Raw genomic sequence first — 24,376 nt, 5'->3', positions numbered from 1 at the left:
CAAATACCATTCTCACAACCAAAACTTTAATCCTCTCAACTATCTAATCCATATTCAAATTTTTCTGTCTCAATTTTGTTTTCAGTTTGTTTACTTGCTTTGGAATTAACATGCAAATAGTATTTACACTTTAAATTGGTCTTTATCTCTTTCATATGTTTTAATATTTAATCTCTCTCTCTCCCTTCCATTCCCTCTTCTCTCTCCTCCCAACCCCTCCTTATCCCCTCCTTTAGAAATTCAGGTAAATTTTTATCTAAACCAAGGCTAATAATGCTAAGATCCTATATTATCCTGCTCTATTACTGCAATTACAGGCAAGATGTCTTTCGACAGCAGAAGTGAGTAGTTAATTGGTTACTAGGCTTTTGATTGAGATGGTGGAGTTGGCAAATGCGTCTGGTTCACTAGATGGAAATGCTCTCGAAGGGGGCGTGGTTCTGACCAGGCCTGTGGAGACTGGGTGCAGCAGTCAGTCAGACTTAGCAGTAAAATCAATAAAGGCAAATTGTTTGCAGCTGCTCAGAGTTCTTCTTGATAAACAAGATTTTGCCATTAAAGATTACAGAATAAGAGGGTGCTATAATATCATCTATGCTTCTCACCAGATAATCCCAAATGAGGTAATCATTTCATTTGTACCCTCTGATCCTACCGTATTAAACCTTTAAAAAAGAATTTCCTGGTATATAGCAATGATTGAAATCATTTTCCAAAACTTCTTGTATATATTGTACCATATTTCATTGTTTTCTATCAGCTAATAAAGCAATAGAAATAAAATGCATAAGGGAAGAACATGATGTTCATGTACAGATGCTAGTTAAAGGAATAGTAAAAAGTAAATATTTCAATCCATGGGAAAGGTATTGTACAAACGCATTCTTTCTGGAAAATCAAATTGAACAACTGGAAGAAGTCAGTTAATGAAGGATTGGGATGTGATGAAATTTAGCCAGAATGGTTCACGGAAGAGGGAAGAAATATACAGACTGTGTAAACTGAGAATTTCTAACAAGTTAAATGTTAAGTTGAGTTCCTGATACGCAAATGAACTAATGATTCCAAAGTGTAAAGTTATAAAGGAATTTTGAATATTGGAAGGTTCTGTGGCAGGAAAAGTAATGGAAAAAGTCAGAATGAAAAACATTCTACCATGGCAGGCACCAGTGTAATGGGCTAAATATGCCATCAAAGATCAGAGAACATCTGGCTCTGACAATGACTGCTGTGTGCACGTGGGCAAATAATTTGATTTCACTAAACTTTCATTTCTTTTTTGGTAAATGAAGGTGAAAAATGTCTACCTGGAAGGGGTGTTGTAAATAGCAAATGGTAAAGTGTATGTAACTGATCTGTCATAACATTTGTCACTTGGTGATGCTTACAAGAACAAGTTTTCCTCATATACAATATCAGACTCTCAAATTTGTGAGTCACTTAAAACTCAGCTGCTCTAATCACAGTGCTTAAAATTTGCAAATGGAAGCTATCATTAATATTATTCATTTTTAACCTCTCTGACTTCTTTGCCAAGGATTCATTCAGTTGGTAATAATATGCTTCTAATGATGAAGAGTCCATTTCCTCTTGAGTAGCACCAAGTGCTTTCAAATCCACATAGTCACTTCTTGTGAAGTTGTAGTTTTGCTTTCAGTTCAATTTGAGCTAGAAAGTGCTCTTGCTTTCCTGCTCAGCATATTAAATTAGAATACAATTCATTATTGTTTGCTAGACTGGAACACATATTTTTGTTAAAGCAGGTGGTGACAAGCACAATTTACAAACCATAACTGGCGCCACGTCTAATATTATCTTCCTTAAAAGTTTGCTATTGGTGATAGTGATGACAATGAATCTATTTCTTATCTTTGTGCTTATAGCAATCATTTTGAAGCCATTTCAAAGTTTTGTATAAGATTCTCCTCCTGTTGTGTCTTCAAAATATACAGCTGGCCTTCATTATCTCAGACATGCCTCTGTGCCATGTGTGTTTTGTATTATTGCTCATTTGTTTCTTTCTCTGCCTTCTCATCTGTTTTTCTGCCTGTGACATTTAGTCTCCTCATTTATCTAAGTATGTATTGTCCTTGGCTGTTTCCCTTCCGTCATTTCTATTGTTTCTTGCTTTCTGGTCACTTTGTTTGATGGCATCTGTGCAACTCTTTGCACTCATTAATATCCTCCATGAGTTGTTTAATAATAGAGAAACTGTTGAGTGAGTCCCTGCACAGTTGAAAAAGGAAATCTACCCTGCTTTTGATGAAATCTTGCGCACAGATTATTCTTAACTTGGGAAATTGTCAGAAGTTAATGACAAGGAAATACGACAGATGCAACTACTCAAGAATTTCTTTAGAAATGTGGTGCTTGTGTGTGTGTATGTGTGTCAGAGAGATAGAGAGACAGAGATAGAGAGACAGAGAGTGAGAAAGAGAAATTAACTTACTAAAGAAAGAGCAAGTTCACTGACAAAATATGGTCAGAATAAATGAATTATCTATTACTATTGTTTGAAAATATTTTAAATATCCAAGAAAATTATTTTTATAGAAAAATTCTAAATAAGATTAGTTATGCAAAAAACCCTTGTATCTTATTGAATATCTTTTATGTTATTTAAAATACCTTTTACATTATTTTATAAGGCATGTAAATACTTTGCTCACTTCAATGATAAGATAGCTCAAAAGTAGACATTTGTATCTTTTCCAATGCTTAATTTTTAAGAAAAGGAATAAAAAAGGGTAATTAAATGCAACATTTTTCAAGATGATCAATTTATCAAATCACTTTTTGAGATCAAATTCCTCCTCTCTTAATCCATTGACAAAAGCAAATATTCCTTTGTCTAAACCTGCTGTTGACATTTTATTCTGGAATATTTTGTGGGAAAGGCTACTTAAAACCAAGTGCTCTCTGGGCCTCCCCCAGTGGCGCAGCAGTTGAGGGCTGGGTTGCGAAGCTGCCCGCAGCTTCTACAGCACCAGTTCGATCCCTGGCCTCCTGGGGGAGGGTCCCATATGGTGCGCAGACCTCTCTCCTGCTGCTCCCTTCAGCAGTGTACTTCCATCCTTCTGCCAGCTCTGCTCCCTGCTCTGGCTCTGGTGAATTCTCTCATCCTCCTGCACTTCTGACTGTACCCAGTGCTTGTATAAATAAATAAATAAATCTTAAAAAAAAATACACACACACACAAAAAACCAAGTCCTCTCATACTATGGAGCTTCTGTACTAGTTATAACTTGTGTAGTAAAAAGCTATAAAAGATCATTTATGGTTCACTCAAGGTTTTTGCTAATGCAGTTGCTGTTAGGTACCTGAAGAATGTATCAGCTGATATTAAGAGTGACACAAAGAGAGTCTTCACCCAAAACTTAAAGTCAGAACACAAAGGATAATATAAAATCCTTTCATATGGAAATTAAACTCCACAATGGGAATCCTGGTTTGAGGCCAGGGATTTTACTTCACCCACTACTTTCCTGGGGTGAACTGAAGTTTGAAAGGCACTTCGGGTTCACTCAGGGTTTCCTCCTCCTAAAATGGCAGTTATTCTCTACATCTTGAAATGTCTGTCATGTTCTGACTCCGTTTCTTAAATTTCCTGTCTTGAAAGTATGTCTGGTGACTTTGAAAATCCTAATTAGTTCTCTCTCTTTCCTTTTAAAAAAGTCTCAATTATATGTTTGCCTTTGTCTTTCAATTATTTTAGGTAATAGTAAAATACAGTCTGTTGGATCACCTCAAATACAAATAAAAATAATATTGGGAAAATGAAAGGGGCTTTAACATTTGCTCATTATTCCCAATAATGGCTGTGTGCATATATATATATATATATATATATACACACATACTCTTACACCATACACATATATATATACACACATACACACATACATATATACATATACACACATACACACACACACACAGACACTATGGAGTCCATGGTACCAATATCTGGACAAGTGAACTTTATGCCAAGGATACTGCTTACAAGACAACTGGGACTGGTTGCCTAGGAACCAGCTCTCTATCCTAGACCCTAGGAGCGCTTGTCCTACTAACAGTGATTGAGGCTTATTAGCTCCATTAATTCTAATCTCCAGAGTTTGTTCCCAGGAACAGAGGAGGAACCTGTCTTTCTAAACCTTGGCCTGTCATTGACAAAGCCTATATATGCACAAAATGCTTATGTTATAGAATTTTCTACAAATCAGCTAATCTGCCCAATATAATAATTAAACAGAGGCCGTTTTGCTTTAATTGGCTATAGATTTTTTTTTATTATTATCAGCCCAATTAAGCATGAATGAAAACAGACGTTAAAAATAAATGCCATTTGTGTGCCTTCCAAGTGTAATTAAATCATGTAGACACATTGTCACATGCCAGAGAAAAGACAATGGACTGTAGGGAATGTCTGGCCTATCGGTAAATTTCTGCAAATGTTCCCCCTCACCTCTCCCTTCACACCTCTGTATTATGCTATCTAATCTAAAGTAGTACACGTCTGGGAAGCTGCATTTTGGCCAGAGAGAGATCCTGTTCAGATTTTACCCTGAGGTCTGCATAGAGAAAATATCCTTCATTGATCAACTAATGGAATTCCAGTTTCACAGACAAAAACATCAACACCAAATCTTACTGGAGAGTCTCAGCAGCCTAGCAATTGTGAAGTCATATAAATTAAAGTGTTTTTCCAAGTTTTCCAAACCCTCTGGGAGCTAGTATGGGGGCAGTATTCTCTGGTTTCAATTTGTTAAGTATCATAGATTAATTCCAAGAGCTTTGTGAAATCATACATATTCGAGACATTGATCTTTAGAAAACAGCTTGCATTGACGTTGCTTATGCAAGTTTCAAAGAGAAAAGAAACAGGTATACATGAATATACCTGTATCAGTGATTCTTCAAATGGGGCCAATGAAGTGGATTCAAGAATCTTTGCGCTTGTGCCTCACAAATTATTTACAGAATGGGATTGCATTATACTTTGATGAGATTTTTTTTCCCCAGGCATGTTCTCACTATAATGTTATTTATTTTCTAAACTCTAAAATAAATGTTATTTTAAAATACAAAACAATATTTTACTGAAATTTGTAGAAATAAATGCTTGTGATTGAAAACTATACCTACACTTTAAGACATGAAAAAGTATCAGCTATTTTAAGTACATTCTATGTTATGTGTTTTCATTATTTTGATAAAGTAAATTTAACACTTAATAACTGAATTTATAATAGCTAAGATCTTTGACTGTCACAGGTACTTAACCATAAAAGCCTTATCTGGATTATTTCTAAAATGAAATAAATAATAAACATCTATGGACATTAGGACAGATAAAAAGAAATACCAATTTCTATAAGGGAGAGACAAGGCATATTTACTCAGAGGATTAGTAATATTGACTGAAAGGATTCTTGATATTTCATGAAATGTGAATTTAATAGTGTAGTACAGTCATTCTACTTTTTTCATCAGAAAGACAAATTTAAAATTAGAGTGGACATTAATTTGTAGAGTGTGAAGCTATGATCTGAACTCTGGTCTAGCTGATTGGCATGAATCAGCTACATGCATTGTCTCAGACTTTCGTTTGCACAGTCCTGAAATGAAATGCAAAAGAAATAGCCTGAGTCATAAAAGTACTGGCAGCCAATCATAAGGCAGGATTTTCATATACGCCATCAAATATTGAGGCCACAGAACATGCATTAATCATAAAAACATTGTATGTGCCTTTACTGTGTGTTTGTCCTCAAAGGTTATGAAAACCCAAATATTTACTGAATAATTTCTTCCCTTTAAGTCACCTGAGAGGACTATGCTTAGAATGTAAAATGAAGAAGAATATTAGATTTAAATAGAAATCTAGCTTTAGACGTGCAGAGTAAAGTCATTGCTTTAGTCCATGGTGACTAAAATACATGTAAAGAAGTACAAATGGTCAAAATAAGTCTTCAGGGGCCTCCCTGGTGGTGCAGGCGGTTGAGCGCTGTACTGTGAGGCTGTCCGCGGCCTCTGCAGCACAGGTTTGATCCCAGCTGCACGCCCAGCAAGAATCCCACATTGGCACGGCAGACCTGTTCTGTCTCGCCCACTGCTCCCCTCAGCAGTATTTTTCATCAGTCTGTCTGTTCTGTTCCCCGCTCAGTCTCTGGTGAATCCTCTCACCCTCCCACGCATCTGGCCTGTACCCTGGTTCTTGTATAAATAAATAATTCTTTAAAAAATAAATAAATAAATCTTTAAGTTAGCTGAGGTAGCTACTTTCAGAAAATGGTGAAATAGTTAAAGCACTTGTGAGTCGATGTCAGATAAATACAGGGTGATGTTTATTTGGATAGACCTAGAAAACAAATGTCTTTATGTTTTAATATAGGTGGGACTAGCTTAATTATTAATTATGTCTTGACTGAAGAAACCAGGAATACCTAAAGAAATTTTGATATAAGACTGAGGCAAGGAGAACATAAAACAAGTCTGGCACAGCTAGAAAGTAGAAAAATATTCAAAAATTGAACAATCAGCTCATGTCAAAGAGACACAGGAATCAACCAAAGCAGAAAAAATTGATAAAAAAGTAAAAAATATAGTATTTGATTATAAATCAGTTAAAAGAAACATCCATGAGTTTATATTCATGCATACATACATACTTACATACATACATAAGGAACAGACAAATCTTCTTACAGAAGAATTCCAAATAATATATGTGGATAGTCCTCCAGGAAATCAAGCTTAGAAATCCCTCTTCTCCCCTTAGCTTTTGACAGGACATAGTATCTCACTTCCAAATAACAGCGTATACCTTGTAATGGTGAAGTCTGGTGGGCATGACCAAAACTTTGTGACCCAGGTTTATCATCAGTGGTGATAGTATGATGCCACCATATGACGTGATGGAGAAGGCACTCAACTCTGTGGTATGATTCCTCAATGTTGAAGCTGCAGTCTAACCAAAGAATAAGCATCACACAACCAAATGTAGGGATATTCTTCAAAGTACTTGACAAATACTCTTCAACACTGTCAAGGTCATTTTAAGAAAATTAAGAAAAGCCTGAGAAAATCTCATAAAACTTTAGTGGACTCTAAAGACACATGATGGCAAAATGCAATGCAGCTTTCCACACTGGATCCAAGAGACATAAATGGGAAAACTGAAATCTAAATAAAGTCTGGAGATGAGCTAATGTAACGTACTTATATTGTTCTTTTAGTTTTGACAAAGGACCCTCAGAAATGAAAAATCATAATTATAGAGAGAATTAAAACTGGGTAAGGATTGTATAGAAAGTATCCATGAAATCCTTTAACTTTCCTATAAATCTGAAGTTTCTCTAAATAAGAAATTTCTTAAGAAAGAATTACTAACCTATTGAAAGTAACATTGGGAATGTCAATACAGTTTTTCTTTCTAGTTATCACTTATAATGATGAAAAATCCAGCTTTTTTATTTTCCACCATGTTTTCTCCCTGCCATACTTTTGTGTACTAACTAGATGTCATTTACAGTTCCAGAAATAAGCTCAGTATATATTATTAATCTATATGTTTTAATTGCTTTAAGAATTGTTGTGCTTAATATTTAAATTGGGTAAAGGTTTATTTTAATTTTATTGAGTTAATGAGATACCAAGTAATATTGAATGAGTTAGGGCAGAATTTATATATATTATTGTATATTGTATGTTATAATTATAATACTGCAAATTGATATTATAGATAAATCCACATCTATCAGAATAAGTGTTATTCATCCTTTCCACATTGAATCAACGCATAATATGGGAAGAGAAGACTAGAAGGTAATAAACCACAAAATCAGTTCATAAACTTTTTCCATATGCACACAGTGCTATATATTGTTTTTCCTTAAGTATCAGGAAAGTTATGCTGTGCATTTGGATCAGCAACACAAGGTATGTGCTATAGCAAATGATCTTTTTCCCAGTGAAAATTACTTAGAAGAAATGCTTGAGATGATGAGTCTAAAATCACTTACTTTGAACCAAATCCTTTGGTCTAGTTCCATTACATTCTAGAATTATTGGCATTGTTTTGAACACACAATTATAACTCGACATAAATAGGTATAGTAGGCACATAAGAAGTGCAAGATTGAATGCATTACCCAATTGCCAGCCTCTTGATGTGAAAAAGAAAAGGACTTAAAGGACTTAAGAACAGATAGCTAGTTTCCAGGTAGGGAAAGAATTTTCTGTTTTTTATGTCCAATTCATAGACAAAATTCTGTTACTATACTCTCACTGATTTCTCTTAGAGGAAAAAAAGAAAAAATAGTTTTATTAAGATTAACATACATTTATTTTCTCTGTTGTTATTTATACTGCAAATTTTCCTTGTGTGCCGGATAAATTTTATTGACTGAAATTAGAAAACCAAGGAAGAGCATAAATACAACTGTTTTCTTTTGGACCCATGGTCTGAGTACAGTTAGAACTTCCCTTGCACAATATTAAATTAGATTTTATTACAGAATCGTGTATGTGATATGTGACATATGTGATCTGTGACATATGTGTGCTTTCTCTTAAGTATCAAAGAAATTAAATTGTGTCTTGGATCATAAAATTATATAATTATATATAAAATGTATACAATAAATATAAACACATGTAAAGGACTTGAAAGAAAATTTATGATAAATTATGGTTATTTTTATTTAAAATATTTTTGTCATATTTCTTTATAGTCCTCTGTGCTTTGCACTAAAAAAAAAAAATCTGTTCAAATTCTAGTACCACAACATTATCTATCCTCCCCAACCCTATTCCCTCTATTCTGATAAATTCATTTACCTTCTAGCCTTACAATTTTTTTTAAGATTTATTTATTTATGCATACAAGAGCTGGGGTACAGGCCAGAGACGCAGGGGGTGAGAGGATTCACCAGAGACGGAGCGGGGAACAGATCAGGCAGAATGACTGAAATACACTGCTGAGGGGAGCAGCAGGCAAGTCAGGAGAGGTCTGCTGCACCATGTGGGTTTCTCTCTGGCCAGCTGGGGATCGAACTCGTGCTGCAGAGGCTGTGGATTGCTTCATAGTGTGGTGCTTAAGCCCTTGTGCCACCAGGGAGGCCTTAGCCTTACAATTTAAAGGCAGCAAGGGAATAACAAAGACAGATGAGCTAGTACTGAAGTAGAACACTGTCACGACAGTTGTCACTCCATACTACTTTCTACATGCCGTGAAATCCTTCTCATTTCTTTACCTTTCATGTTTAGCATTGTTCTGCTTTAAGCAGAGCTATCATCTCTCTGTGACGTTCATACTTGTCAAAAGCAATTATACACTTCTCTCCATTCTCACTGTGTATACATACAGGTCTATTTTAGTAAGCATTATGGGGTTGTAAGCTTATGCCTATATGCTTCCCCCTTCCTTTAGAAAGTAGGCTGATTGACTCCATGACTCCATGTTATTAATCTCTCTTTTCCACTGGAGCTTACAAAATGCTCTATGTGATTATTAATGGTTTTTGAAAAATATGACACTAGAAAATGCATACCTTCTTATTGGTCTCCACATGCAAAGAAAAATTGGTCACTTCTGGCAATTATATATGTCAAATTCTGTTGCTGCTTTCTGAAGTACTTGCAAGGAATGTTTTGCCTTCCAGAAAATTTTCAATTCAAGGGTCAATACCCTGCCATTTGGCTGAGTATGGCATTGATAGAAAGAAAATGTTTGTAGGTAGTGATGAAAGTATGAAATGATGAATGCAATTTTACTTAGAGCATGTTCTTCCAACAATGCCATATAAATCTACTTTTGTCATTTCCAAGTGTAGACACTTAGTATATAGTTTCAGTTCAGGGTAGTCCCATTTTTTCACCACACAACATTTAGAATTTAAATCTGGTAACTTGGAATTGAAAGCTGTAGCTGTTTAAGACAGTAAAACAGGCATAGTCACATTCATGCCTCCGAGTGCACCAGAAGGTGCAAAGTTTATTGTTCCACCACATGCTGCAGACTTTATTATTTCTAGAGTGAAATCTACAAACATAATGAAATTGAATTGAATAACTAAAGGTGGATATGTACCTTGAGGGCACTTCACAATTCTCATACTGAGAGAACAAAAATAAAGCATGTAAGGAAAAGACCGAAATATATATATTTCGAATATATATATATATATATATATATATATATATATCTCCAAATTGAAAACTACTGAGAAGAATAAGAAATCATAAGATTGGAGAATTGATGGAATAATGAACTGGGGATTCCTTCTCTGCTCTGTACCCAGAGCAAAGGATTTGTAATGCATATTTCCTGGTTGAACAAAGTAACCTGAGTCTTATTATAACACCAACAGTGTTATATTGTTGTCAACTTTAAGATTAATGCACATGTGGAAAATATTTCTTGGTCAATGTTCAAATAATTAACATCAATCCTGAAAGCAAACTTCATGTTGAACATTTTATTATTTTATTAATCATTTTATTTTTTGGCTGAATAATGCATACAGTTTTTGAATCTACTTTTTTCTATACTAACATTATTCAAATCCACACAAGCATTTTCTATTCTTTTTTATGTATTTATTTATTAAACATCTTTATTTTTTCAGAGTATGGGATGTCTCCCATCAAGTGTGGTCACCATAGTTCTCCCACCACCCAAGTGCCCACAGTCCTCCACCACACTCCACAGAGCTCTCCTCCTCCACTCTACTCTCCCCCCTCCCTGTCCACCACCCTCTCCCCTGTGTGTCTTAGATCTATGGTCCGCTTTCAAGGGTCAGTCTTACATTTGTAATTCTCTATTCTCTTTAAATACAAGAAAACTTTGTGATGATGTGGTAATGTAGTTGAAATCTGTACTTGTACAGAGGGTAAGAACACCTCATTTCCCACAAAGCTAACAGAGGAAAGCAGGAAAGATATTTAGTGGATTATTAACAAACAGTCATTTAGCCCAGTTTTGGATGTGTACTAGTCTTTCCTTAAGAAAGCGTTCATCTGCTTGGTCTGTTTATAAAGCATCTTCAATCTAGATATTGTCTAGGTATTCCTGTGTTATGCTTACTCTCTATACTTATTCATCGCCTCTGTGTCCCTATAAAAGTTTTGACTCTCCTATGAGTCCCACTGACTTTATATTAAGGTCCAACTGACTTGGGCCTCCCCGGTGGCGCAGCCATTGAGCGCTGGGTTATGAAGCTGCCTGCAGCCTCTGCAGCGCCAATTCTATCCCCGGCCGCTGGGCGAGGGTCCCACATGGCGCGCAGACCTCTCCTGCCGCCTGCTGCTCCCCCTCAGCAGTGTATTTCGTCAGTCTGCCTGTTCTGTTCCCTGCTCTGGCTCTGGTGAATTCTCTCACCCTCCCGCACTTCTGACTGTACCCAGTGCTTGTATAAATAAATAAATAAATCTAAAAAAAAATTACAAAAAAAAATCCAACTGACTTTATATTAAGATCTCCATATTAAGATGGAAGTAGAGCAGTGACATGTATAATGAGACAATAGGACAATGTCATGATGGAGTTCTTTTTTACAGAGAGAAAGCAACCTATTAATGTGATGTTCTCAAAGCCCTGAAGAAAATGTGTGATGATTCTGCTAACATTTGTAATGTAATATATTAACAAACATAAAGTTTCTAAGAAGGACAATCACCTTATGATTCATGTGATATATAAAGACAATAATCTCACAATATCGATGAATTATAAACTACTATACAATATGTTCTATGCATATGAAAATGACCTGAAAAAAAATTCAGAAAGGCAGTAGATGTATAATCAAAGATAAATATGTTAACTACATGTGAAAATTATCCATAAAGATGAGTTATGTGCCAAAAGCTAAGAAATGATTACTTAAGGATATAAATAGGAAAATAATTTCAAATGGAATTTGAATTTCAAATGGAAGGAAACTGAATAACAGTAAGGCAATAGAACAGTAGTACCAAGTACTAGGAATATTTCATCTTTCCAAAAAGTCAAAAATCAACAGTGAATGAAAGATTCAACTAAATGGTATCAAAAAAATAGTGGCAAAAATATACAAAATGTCTTCTTAATTAAACTATAAATTTTTATTTCACTTAAACATTCTTTGAAGCTTTGGGTACTCTGTCTGGTAGTGAATAGTTAGTAAATACAAAGACATAAATGGAAAATAATTTCTTTAAACACTGGCTTTTTCTTTCCCCCACTGATTCTGATGTGAAACAGCAGAATGTTTCTCTCTCTCTCTCTCTGTCTCTCACTCATGCACACACACAACTCATGAATGGGGAGCAACAAATGATCTCCATTTCAATGTCTGTAGTTTAATCATGAATGATGCAGGTGTTACTTTTAACATATAACTTTCGTAAGAAGCCAAAAAGATTGTCTAAGTGTAGTTCAAGACTTTTATTAGTAGTCTGATTTTTCCATGTCCTCATTCAATTACTTTTACCTGATCTATTAGTATTTTATTATTTACTGACTCATAGATAATCTCCAATTCCATGTCAAGGTTCTAGTTTCTATGGCAATTGAATTAGCTCTCTTTTTTCTTGAACACTGTGGAAATAGAAGGATTTGCTAGTCCAGTTATATTTAGAAGATGTTCCATAAAACACCAATAGTGACTTACGCTTTTCTTTTTTGGAATCATTTAGACTTTACTGTACCTTTTTCAGCCTTGAGCAGCTTATCAAATATTGAAGAAAAGTGATCATTTTTCTATTCAAATGTAAAACGTTAGGTTGGGATAGTTTTGTGTGCTTTAATATTAATCTATAAAAATGATTTAATTCAGGGAAATAAGTATAATTTTGCACATAACTCATTTTTTCTTTAAAATGTGTGTATGTATGCATAGAAGAAAATATGTGTACATTTTAACATACTGGAGGACTGAAGATAAGTGTGTTTAAACACACACACATATACAATATAAATACTTTTATATCATTTCCCATACTAGACATAGTTGCTAACAATGTGCTGATAAATGACTATAAATACACACATACACACATATGTTCATTTAACAATCATATGTGATATGTATACATCATATATTACATATAAAACATAATATCTTCATTATATAAATGCTGTAATATGTCTGTCTAACCAACTCAGTATGGAGAGTTGCTGTTTTCCTTCTGCATGATTTTCAGGTACACAGATTTCATTGACTTGAATACTTTTGAAAAGGCCAGTCACCAGGGAGAGAATGACACCCTATTTCTTAAAGAAAAATTTGTATCATTATTGACCTGCTCTTGGAGAAAGAACAGCCAAAAGAAAAAAAAAAAAAAAGAAAAGGAAAGAAACACAAAGTGTAACAAGGCATGCTTTTACTTTGCTTATAAGAACTTGTGCTTGTGATCAATGTCTGTTCCTTGTAGAATTATGACTTGCATGCTGCCTTTTCAATATGGGTCAATCAGTGCAACAACACTATTTCTTCTACCCCCGTTCTGTTGTCTGCTGTTATCATGACCATGAAACTCTTTAATTTTCAAATTGAATTTGGATTCGTTCCAGAGACCCCTTAAAGAAATTGATTTCTGACTGTAAGTGACTTACATTGTGCCTGATATTTGGAACTCACGTTGTAGCTACCACAGACAGCTCGAGTAAAAACCTCATGTCATCTTTGAAAGATGCTAAGTTTCAGGGTAGAAATGTCTGTATTTATTCTTTAACTAGTTTTATACTTTTCCTTTTTATATCCTAATTTTCAGTTAACTGTTTTCAATAAATTGTTCATCAAGTACTGGTTACAAAAGATAATCTTTGATTTTCATCCAATTTCATGAACTTTTCTTACATTTTTATTGATTCTTTTTCTATTTAATAAGATTTTGATTTTTTTAACTATAGGCATGAAGAAACTTTACGTTATCAACTTTTGCAAATATAGTCCATCCATCTAGTATTCTAACTATGTTCTAAAGAGATATTTTAGTTGATATACACTATTCTCTTTGAGAAATTCTAATAATAAAGTAACAAATTCATTTTTATTCCTTAACTGAAAATATAAATAGCATTTCAAAATTTTATGTATATTGGATCATCAGAGAGTCATTAATCATCTCTGAGCTATTTATAAACAGGTAGATGAAATAGATATTGTTTTGAATGTTACCTAATTATAAGATACTCTGGAAACACATTTTTCTTTTTTAATTTCTCTTTTTATGCTACTGAAAAATTAAAATGACAACAGTCATCATAACATCTATAAATGCAGCAAAAATATATTTTAAACTGAATATATTTACAATATGCTGACATATTTCTGTCAAGAATGTAAATTAATAGGCATAAACCATTGGGAAATCATATTGGCAATTTGAAGGAAAAATATATGTTTATAGTCTTGAACATTACTTTTGATTCTATAAATTACTGAGTGAAATAGAACAAAATTTACTAAAAACATGAATAAGTGTTTATAAAAGGCAATCGATGAAAAACAAAATCTAAATGTTTAAAAGGTACAAAATTAAGGAAATCTTGATACAAACTTAAAAAATGAGATAGGACACGAGAATGATGATTTTGAAGAGATAAAAAGATGTACATCAATGCACTAAGTCAATAAATGTAAATCACAACCACAATATGACATCACCTCATACCCATAAGAAGGGCTACTATCTAAAAGACAAGAGATTACATATGCTGGTGAAGTGAAGAAATGGGAAAACTTTGTAAAGTGTTGGTGGGAATATAAGTTGGTGGAGTCACAATGGAAAACAATATGAAGAATCTCAAAAAATTAAAACTCATTCCAGAAGGAAGAGTAAGTTTAACCTCCAGAGAAGATTTCTTGTTCATAGTAAGCACATCAGCACCTTAGAGTAACTTTTCAGGACTGCAGTCTTCACCTTGCTGGCCAATCTACTTACATACTTAGTTTAGTTATGTGTTTATATGTGTATTGATTTGATTGATTGGTTGATATATCTATCCTCACTGGATCGTGCTGCTGTGGTTGTGGTTTTGCGTATTTTTATTTCTTCATTGTTTCTTGCTATGGAAGTTGTCCCTAAGATCAAGGTCTGGAAGTATATTGACACTTCAGTGTATATATTCTTAGTGTGGTTGGAGATGCTTTGAGAATTTTTCTGCTTCTATTAAGGAAAATCCTACTAAAATAATAGAGCACATTCTGCTTCATTCTGATGTTCTTAAAAGAAGATGTTGGGCCAGGGTCCACCAGCCTCACCGTTGCTCTATGCACATGGCCACAGGGAAATCTCCAGTCATCTCCACATTGCAGGAATCACTTGTTTATGTTACATTGCACCTTACTTAACTTCAGGTCACTGTTTGTTGATTACTTAATCTAAATGACTTAAGAAATCAAAATGGAGTTTGCAGAGGATTCAGACAAGTGGGGGAGAGAAAATTTATGGTAGCTTTTTCAGAAAATATGAAAACGTCTCTCTTCCTATGAGTTTATTCACTCAGGGTGACCTTTTCTTTTATAATTCCAGGTTTCCTGGAAAGGAGACACAGAGGCATCACAGGAGACCTTTCACAGCTCTGGAGTACTATGACACATATGGCATTTTTTGGTATAAGAATATTTCTGGAGTTTGCAGATATGGTCTCCACTACTACAGGATTTGCTCACTTCAATATGCCTCTAAATTTATCCCGTCTAATTTTTTTTTTGTTTTGATTGTAGATGGGTGGACTTGCTGCTTTCTGGGTAGTGGAAAAGAAATGGTCCCCACGGTTTTTAAAACTTCTTCTCTGATATTGGCATTTAGCAGTAGTACTAACAGATCATCCTTTAGAAAAATTCAAGAAAACCACATCCTTGACAGGAGGATAGCTATTGCTTGCTGCAGTGAGAGCAACTATGGCATCTTCTGATCTCATCATTAGCAATGAAACTGGTAACCAACCCACTTCTGCAAATTGGCAGATTGAGTTGGGAGTCTGAGGAGCAAAGTGGCTGCCTTTCCTTTATCTGTGCTCCAGAGATAAGAGCAGTTTCAGTTTTTTTTTTTTTTTCCTTTCTCAGTATTGCTGTGGTGCAGCAGTGAGAAATCATAATAGAACGAAAAAAAAAAAGACAGATAACTAATGATCAAAAAATCTCTAAAGGTACAGCAGAGGTGAATCTATCCTACATCTAGGAACTTATGTAGGATTAAGGGAGTGGCACCTAAAAATGCAAAATAAAATTCTTAAATTTTTTGGGTCCTCATTTCCTATCAAGTATGATCCCCCTTAAAATATCAATCATTGTATTACTATCTGACCTTAATATTTGAAATGCTCTAAGAATAAATGCTCTAAGAATAATGCATCAATAAGTTTTCTTCAATTTTTTTGTTTGTTTTCCTCCTCTCAATGTTTATTTCAAATGCCACAGCACTGTTCACGGGGTTAAATAAAAACATAAGAAAGGGAGTTAATAAAAAACACAGAAATTGAATCCAATTTTTCACTTGTGTCTCTGATAACAATGCCCAAATAAGTGAACTTTTGCTATTCTATTTATTCCCATTTTGGGAATAACTAAAATTAAAACACAATTTTGTATTTCTTGCAAACTACAAAACACATACAAAAGGACTTGTTGCCAGCCAAACATATAACTACCCACACGTAAGCCAGTAGGTCCCCGACTCTTGACATCACCCTTCGAGTAGACTGACTATTCTAAGGTCTTTACATCAGGCCATTATTTTCCTGCCTCTCCAGACATTAATTTCCAGAAATTGGAAGGGTTTTTGTTTACTTATTTTACTCAAACTTTAGCTAAGAATGAAAGCAAAAGAAGAATGCTTTTTCATATGTTAAGATACATGGAAACTAACTGCTGCTTTTATTGCGGGAGACGGAAACAAAAGCTCTTACAAAAGAAAGACTACAACTTTTCCCTTTGAATCTAACAGAACGTAAAGTCTGGACTGAATTCAGGAATATTATTTGCTTCTACTTATTCCACACTTGTGTCCTCTCTCTACCTCTCTCACTTCCTCATCTACCTCACTCTTTACTCACTCAGCCTTACCTACATGCATTCTTTTGAACATCACAAGTTCATTTTTGTCTGTCTGATTGCCTTTCTTTTTCCCTTGCATCAAATGCTTCTCTCAGATCTTTGCATGACTCTCTGTCAGGTATTGGTTCAAAATTTACCTTTTATAACTGCTTGTGTTGTGTCCCATACATTCTGGAGAGTTGTAAGGATACCTGCACCTCTATGTTTATTGCAGCACTGTTTACAATAGGTAAGATATGAACAACCAATGCCCAAAAATACATGACTGGATCAAGAAGACGTGGTACATATACACAATGGAATATTACTCAGCAATCAAAAAAAATAAACTAATGCCATTCACAGCAACATGCATGGAGCTGAAAGGGAATATGCTCAGTGAAATAAGCCAGAAAGAAAAATAAAAATATAGCATGGTTTAATATCTAGGAGGAATGTAAAGGAATCAAATAAGGGATCAAGAAAAAATATATCATAAATTAAAAAATGAAATTCAAAGGCAACTATAAATCAGCAGGGGAGGGGGGAGGGAGACGGATTAAAAACAGGGAGGGAAGAGCACAAGGGACTATGGCGATGGTGCACGGGTAAATTGGTAGGGGAATTATATGGGTACTATGCCTGAGAGGAGAAAACATACACTGTACTAAAAGGAAGAATGATGTAAAATATATATAAAATAAAAAAAAAACCTTTTCCTGAGAACATCATTGAAACTAGTCTTTTGTTGCAGACATACTCTCACATTATTCTGATGTGTTTCCTCAGTGGTTCTCAACATAATTCCACAATATGAATCTTTCTGTGTTTGTATTTTTGATTATTTTTCTTAATTAGAATGAAAGGAGAAATGTGTTCTATTGGTAAACCAGAGCATACTGGTAGAAATGGCTGGGACAGTTTAGGCATATTGTCAACTACTTTTGAATTAATTCATTGATTATAAATATATTAGGGCCAAATAGAAAACAAAAGTGAATTTTACTGCCAATAATCACCAAATGGTAAACCATAATCATTTGGGTCAAATGATTTTAAATATAAAATCTGAAGTGGCTGAAAGCATAGTAAAAGTTATAATTTTACAAAAGCAATCTAACACATCTTCAGAAGGGTAGCTAATCAGGCTCCCATGCTTATTGTCTTTATTTGCTAGGTGAATCCTTCTTAAAGCTTTTATCCTAATATTTATCATAGATATGGAGGCACCAGATCTTTCTATACATTATGTAGTAATTAAGACATTATTATGTGTCTCCTCTTAATCTCTTTACTTCAATTGAGAAGATTATTGAGAATATAGTTTGATCCTTTTTTAATTTATCCTTTAGAGATGTTCTACATATTAGTTAGGGCTATGATATTTGAGGATCTATAAGAGAGGGTTTTTCTTAATATAAGTGGAAATTTCAGGATGGTATAATATAGTCTATTAAAATTTTAATAGGTATACTTTGTTATTAAAAATAGAACACATCATTTCAGAGACAAAAAAAATCTAAATTCACAAAATGAGTCAGTTTTGGTTAATGGGGACAACAATCTAAGAATCTTTTTGCCAAGTCTAGTGCACATCCCAGCAGACAGTACTGCTTTGTAGTAATGGTATTGGAAAAAGCACAAGTGAGAGCAGAAATGATGGTGGCTTCTAATTCAGCTTTGGCTGATGAGCTAAATGAACTGGCAGCACTTACAGGAGAGGGACTTGAAGGAGTAGTGATGGCCAATTTTCTCTGCAGACTAATACAACATTTTCTTTAGCAGAAGAAATTGGTTGAAAGTTCTCTCCATTTTTAGATGCCTTTTGTTCAGGGCTGCATAAGTGTAGTTTGCCCTAGTATATCTCTATTTGCTGAAAAGTTTTAATAATTAGGAAGAGCTCTAGCAAAATTGCAATAGTTTCTTCTACACTAAAATCAGATTTGATGAGTCCTGGCAGGTTTTTGATCCCTTGCTCTAGCAATTGGACCGTTTCCAAAGGTTCCAGACAGAAGACTCGACAGATCAAACTGGGTGCCTAGGTCAGTCTTTCTAACTCTGATTCTGCAAGAAGCCAGCAGTGCAGGAATGAGGAAATGGAAGTGAGAGTAAGGTAGTTAGGACTGAATTGTTGATCCCCGATGACCTTCTGGTTAATTTGTTATGAATCAGCACCAGACAGAGGTAAGGGTAAGATTCTTCTGAATTTTTTCTCCACGAACTAGAAATCGACGCACACTTGGGCAAGTATTTTTAATGCTTGTACTTTCTATAGATTCTTTTTTAATGAAAACAACATCACCACATTTTGTTATTCTTTTAAATGAGACTTAATACTCTGGCTAATTTCAAATGATATAATTACTACATTAGGTAGCATAATTAGAAATTACTTGAAGTATAAAGAGTGTCTGGTAAAGAAATGTTTAATTTACTAAATAATTTCAATTCAAATGATTATTAAGTTAAAATCAGAAGTTGCTCAAAACCTCAAGTAATGGTTTTTACCAGTGCCACATGATAAAGTAATTGCCCAATTAGCAATTAGTTACAAACAGCCTTGCCCTTTATTTTTACTTAAAATAAGTAAGCTGATTTCCACTCTTCAAAACTGAATATTAATTAAATAGGAAGATAAAAACCCACCACACCTTGTTAGTAGAACATACATCCATACAGAAACCCTACCTTACTTATGAATTAGTTATACAAATGAGCAAAGAAAACTTTTTTTATCCTTTACTGCAGAAGCATGAAAGAAAGGAAAAAATTTTGATTTAAGCTTGATTTTTTTTGACTACCCTTATTTAGTAAACTAAATTAGAGACTGTCCATGTCTTTCAATTTTTAACTTAAAATCTTAGTGTAGAAAACACACCTTAAATTTTATGTAATCTTTTTATACTGAGGCATTATAATTTAGCCCTTCCTTCTCCTTCCTCTTGAATAGTTAATTTATTTATATATATAAAAAAATTTATTTATTTATTTATACAAGCGCTGGGTACAGTCAGAAGTGCGGGAGGGTGAGAGAATTCACCAGAGCCAGAACGGGGAGCAGAGCAGGCAGAAGAACCGAAGTACACTGCTGAGGGGAGCAGCGGGTGGCAGGAGAGGTCTGCGTGCCATGTGGGACCCTCCTCCGGTGGCTAGGGAGCAGCCAGGAATCGAACCGGCGCTACAGAGGCTGCGGGCAGTTTTGCAACCCAGCGCTCAACCGCTGCGCCACCAGCGAGACCCACCTCTTGAATAGTTTAGATGAGAAGTGGAAAAGTTAGGACACAATCTATACTGGGGGCTTCTAATATTATTTTTCTTCTTGCTATTCACCTATCATGTGTTTAAATTAATATATTTACAGCTACTTTATATTTTGTGTCTATGCTATTTGAAAGGTAGTAAATACCGTAAAAGGCACAGTAGTTCTATACTTTCCAGGCAGGTAGGTACATACTTCATTTGTTCAATTCATCATTGGCTCCTTAGTAGCTGTGTTCCCAGAGCAATTAAAATGTCTCAGACTGTTTCCTCATCTCAGAAATAGGGGCCATGCTGACTCCCTCCTTGGGAGGTAGTAGGATTAAATTAAATAATATATGACATGCTGTCACATGTAGAATATTCGATGTATGCCTCTCCCTCTAACTGCATAGCATCTGAACTACAGAGGGCTACAGGTCGTTGTGATGATCAGAATTCTGGAATGATGTATTTGGAGAAAGGGTTGTTCTAATGTTGTTAACTTCTCTTCTAGCTCAACATTTCTATTTTGAAATCAAATTAACTCTAGATTTAACAGTTGCATATTGACACCAAAGCAACTAAATATTTTTTATCTAAAAGTCAGAAACTACAAGGTAGGGCAGATGTATAAACTAAGTACATTCATTTATTAAAATAATCCTATTTAGGAAGCAAGTTAAATCCAGACAGGACAAAATAATGTTTCCAAATCCGGTTATAAAATCAATTAGCAATAATCGCGCCTCGGATAAACCTCATTGGCTACGATACTGCCACTGCGCAAACCTCCGGTTATAAAATCAAACGTGAACTTTAATTGCCATAATTTTGATAAAGCCACTCAGCTAGAATCTCAGTCTATTTTAAGTTGGATTATGTTTTCCAAAATGACATGTTGAAATTTTAACCCTGGAAACTGAGAATATGGCCTGATTCGGGGATAATGCTATAATATTCAAGAGATAAAATTAGTTAAATTGGTATTATATTGGAATAGAGTGGGCTCCTAATCCATCGTGACAAGAGGAAAAGAGAGACATAGTGTGAAGAACTTGACAAAAGAGCAAGAACTGGAGATAAGTATGTGCAAACCAAGGAATAGCAAGGATTAACTACTGCATTCAGAAGTTAGGCAGAAGCAAAGAGTATTTTACCAAAACCTCAGAGGAGGTATGGCCCTGCTGATGCCTTTATTTTGGCTTCTAGTATCTAGAACCTTGAGAGAATAAATTTCTGCTGTTTTCACCCACGCAGTTTGTACTTTTTTCTTATAACAGTCCTAGAAAATTAATATAATACCATATTAGAAAAATAACATGTCACAACTGTTATAGTAGTAACTCATTTAAATCAGAATAACATCAGAAAGAAGAGTAGCTAGGTTCAAGAAGTTGGGGATATGTGGGAAAAATAAATAATAGACATATGCATTATTTTGTAGTTTTACTTTATAAACAGAGTATGTTTGAAGTGACACATTTCCTACATGCTTCTTAAGGTCCAGGGCCATGTAGTGATCACTATGTATCCTTGAACCCTTGAACAATGCTTGTCCTACAGTAGCTGTTTAGTGAAGAAAAAGGAAAGAATTGAAGTTGGAAAGTAAGAACTTAAAAGAAAGGAGGAGAAGAGGGAGAGGAAGACATAAACTATACTCCTGTATGCATATTGAGATAGAATTCATCAAAATTGGAGAGACAGTTCAGTTTTCAGAGAGGATATTGATGTATCATTCCCTTAAAGAATCTAATTTGAATTTCCCACCTTGCATGATGGCAGGTGAAAAAGTTGAGAAACCAGTTACTAAAGAGAAGCCAAGAAAACTGAAGCTTTGGCAAGGTTAAGATAAAGATAACTCCAAAACCAAACCACCTAAGAAGGGGGAGCCCCACTGAAGCCCAAAGCATGTCCTAGTTAGAGGAATTGTCCAATATTCCTGATCTGCTATGGATTCCAAGGCCACACAGAAGAGGAAGTATTTCACAGCTAAATCCAGACCTGCAAAGAAAAAGGCAATGGCTCTTGCTACCATCACAAAACCAGTTGGTGATGACAAGAACGGCAGTACGGGAGTGGTAGCACTTTGCAAAATGCCAGATATACTCCTACTGAAGGTTGAGTCTCAAAAGCTCTTGAGCCACAGCGGGGCGGGGTGCGGGGAAGCCAGTGATCATATGAGAAATCTATGAGCTAGCACTACCAGGGGGCCATTCTGATCATCATAACTGGATGCCATCGGGGCCAGCAGCTGGTTTTCATAAGGCGGGTGAGCAGTAGCTGCTAAGTGGGACTGGACCTCTTTTCCTCAGTAGAATTCATCTGTGCAGCAGACACCAGTAATTTCCCATCACTATCTCCACCAAAATAGATGCTATTGGTGTGAAATTCCCCAAATATCTTATTGAAGTTTACTTCAATTTTGCCATCAAATGTCAAGGATTTGTTATTGGGTATGTTTTGAGGGGGCCCAGTGGAGCATGGTGAAGGATTATTAGGGCATTGGTGGTGGAATGATGTGAAAACATATATTTGTAGATATTTGAATCTGTAAACCCTAAAACAAATACAATGATGTAAATCAACTTTACTTCAATAAACAAACATGGAAGTAAATATAAAAAAGTAAATAAAGAAACAAACAGAAGAAGCTATGTAAGTCCTAACATCAGAAAGGTGAGATCTCCAACACAGAAGGAGAAACAGATTACAGAGCAGCACAAGGTCCATCAGAAAGCTGTGGACTGGCAAATTCTGCCAACAATCAAAGCTATGCCTCAGGTCCAGGGCTTCCTTGCTCTGTTTTTGCTCTCAGAAATGGAATTTACATTACAAATTGGTGTTCTAATTTTTTTTACAAAGAATCGAATTAAAAAACTGATCCATTAAAAGGAAAACCTAACTAAAAAAAATCACTAGCTTTAAGACTACCCCAAATTTTGAATTATTACAAAAGAAATATTAAAAGAAACATCTAACTTTTAAATTTTTCCCTGAAATTAAATGTACTTTATAAAAAAAAACTTTAAAAAACAAACTGTTGTAGATTATGTATATGCCAAATTACTGTACATTTGGATTGCTATGAGGATACTTCAGTCAATTTATATTACCTTGTGTCACTATCAATTGGTTTGCTGAAGGCCCAGAACCTTGAAAATCAAGTTTATTGATATCAGCTAATTAAATATGTTTATAAATCTTTCCAGCCTTGAAACTAGGTTTGCTTTTTTAAGAAAGAGCATGACGTTCATTCCTAGCATTCTGTTTGAAGATAAAATGTATCGACCTGATTTTATGGACTGCCATGACTGGATGGTAAAACACATAAACTGCACTATTTTAGTGTCTTCTTTATGTTTTATTAAATACTCTGATAAAATAAGAAGGAATCAAAAATTTTTATAAATATTTGACTTAGTTTCCAGCATTAAAATTATCTTTTTCGGTTTATTCACTTACATTAGTATTTTATTGACTTAGTGAAGCTAATTTTCTCATTTGTTTGAGATACTTGTGCCAATGGGTAGACTAAGTGTATAGTTAAACACACATGGCAGGAGACTCACAAACGGCAGCAACAAAGGATGTGACTATCAGTTATAGTGGAAAAGAGACTCTAGTGCCAAGACAAATGGGAAAAATGGAGATGATAACAATATACGAATATATCAGATAAAATGAGTCTGTGAAGTGGTTTATGAATTTCCTTGCATTTTGTTGAATCAGTGTATAAACAGTCTCAGTATTATCCCCATATACTCAAGTATATCCTATGCTAACCACCAAACCAGTGGCACCATTTGAAGAGTATTGCGTTTCTCCCTTATTTACTTAATTAGAATTAACCCATTGTATAGTCAGGAACTGGACACAGTGCAGGTTTTCTGATTCCATGCAGACCGGGTAAAGGAGGAGTCAGAGTTCTCAGTGGCTTTTGCAGGTTTTTTATTGGGATCTACCAGGTACACAGCAGGCAGGGGCGCTCCCAGACCCCAGCAAGTCTTCACTCTATCTGGGCTCTCTGGCGTTCTCTGCTTCTTTCTATGGCTCGGCTTCTCTCTCGGCTTCTCTTTTGGTGTCTGCTGGCGTCCCCGTGACACGGC

General features: G+C 35.0%; 1 non-coding gene and 1 pseudogene across 1 annotated transcript; one reads left to right on the top strand and one right to left on the bottom strand.

Moving 5' to 3' along the window:
- Window positions 1-377: 377 nt before the first annotated feature.
- LOC119258500 (60S ribosomal protein L6-like) lies at window positions 378-23,118 on the top strand (annotated as a pseudogene).
- Window positions 20,918-21,061, bottom strand: LOC119260080 (U4 spliceosomal RNA). The gene has a single exon (XR_005128697.1). It is a non-coding gene; the product is annotated as a U4 spliceosomal RNA (small nuclear RNA).
- Window positions 23,119-24,376: the final 1,258 nt, after the last annotated feature.

This window comes from Talpa occidentalis, unplaced genomic scaffold (genome assembly GCF_014898055.3).
Source record: "Talpa occidentalis isolate TD23 unplaced genomic scaffold, MPIMG_talOcc4v2.1 talOcc4.5, whole genome shotgun sequence".
Classification (NCBI taxonomy): domain Eukaryota; kingdom Metazoa; phylum Chordata; class Mammalia; order Eulipotyphla; family Talpidae; genus Talpa; species Talpa occidentalis.
Note: the sequence above shows the minus strand (reverse complement) of the source record. Positions and strands in the feature narration are given on the sequence as shown.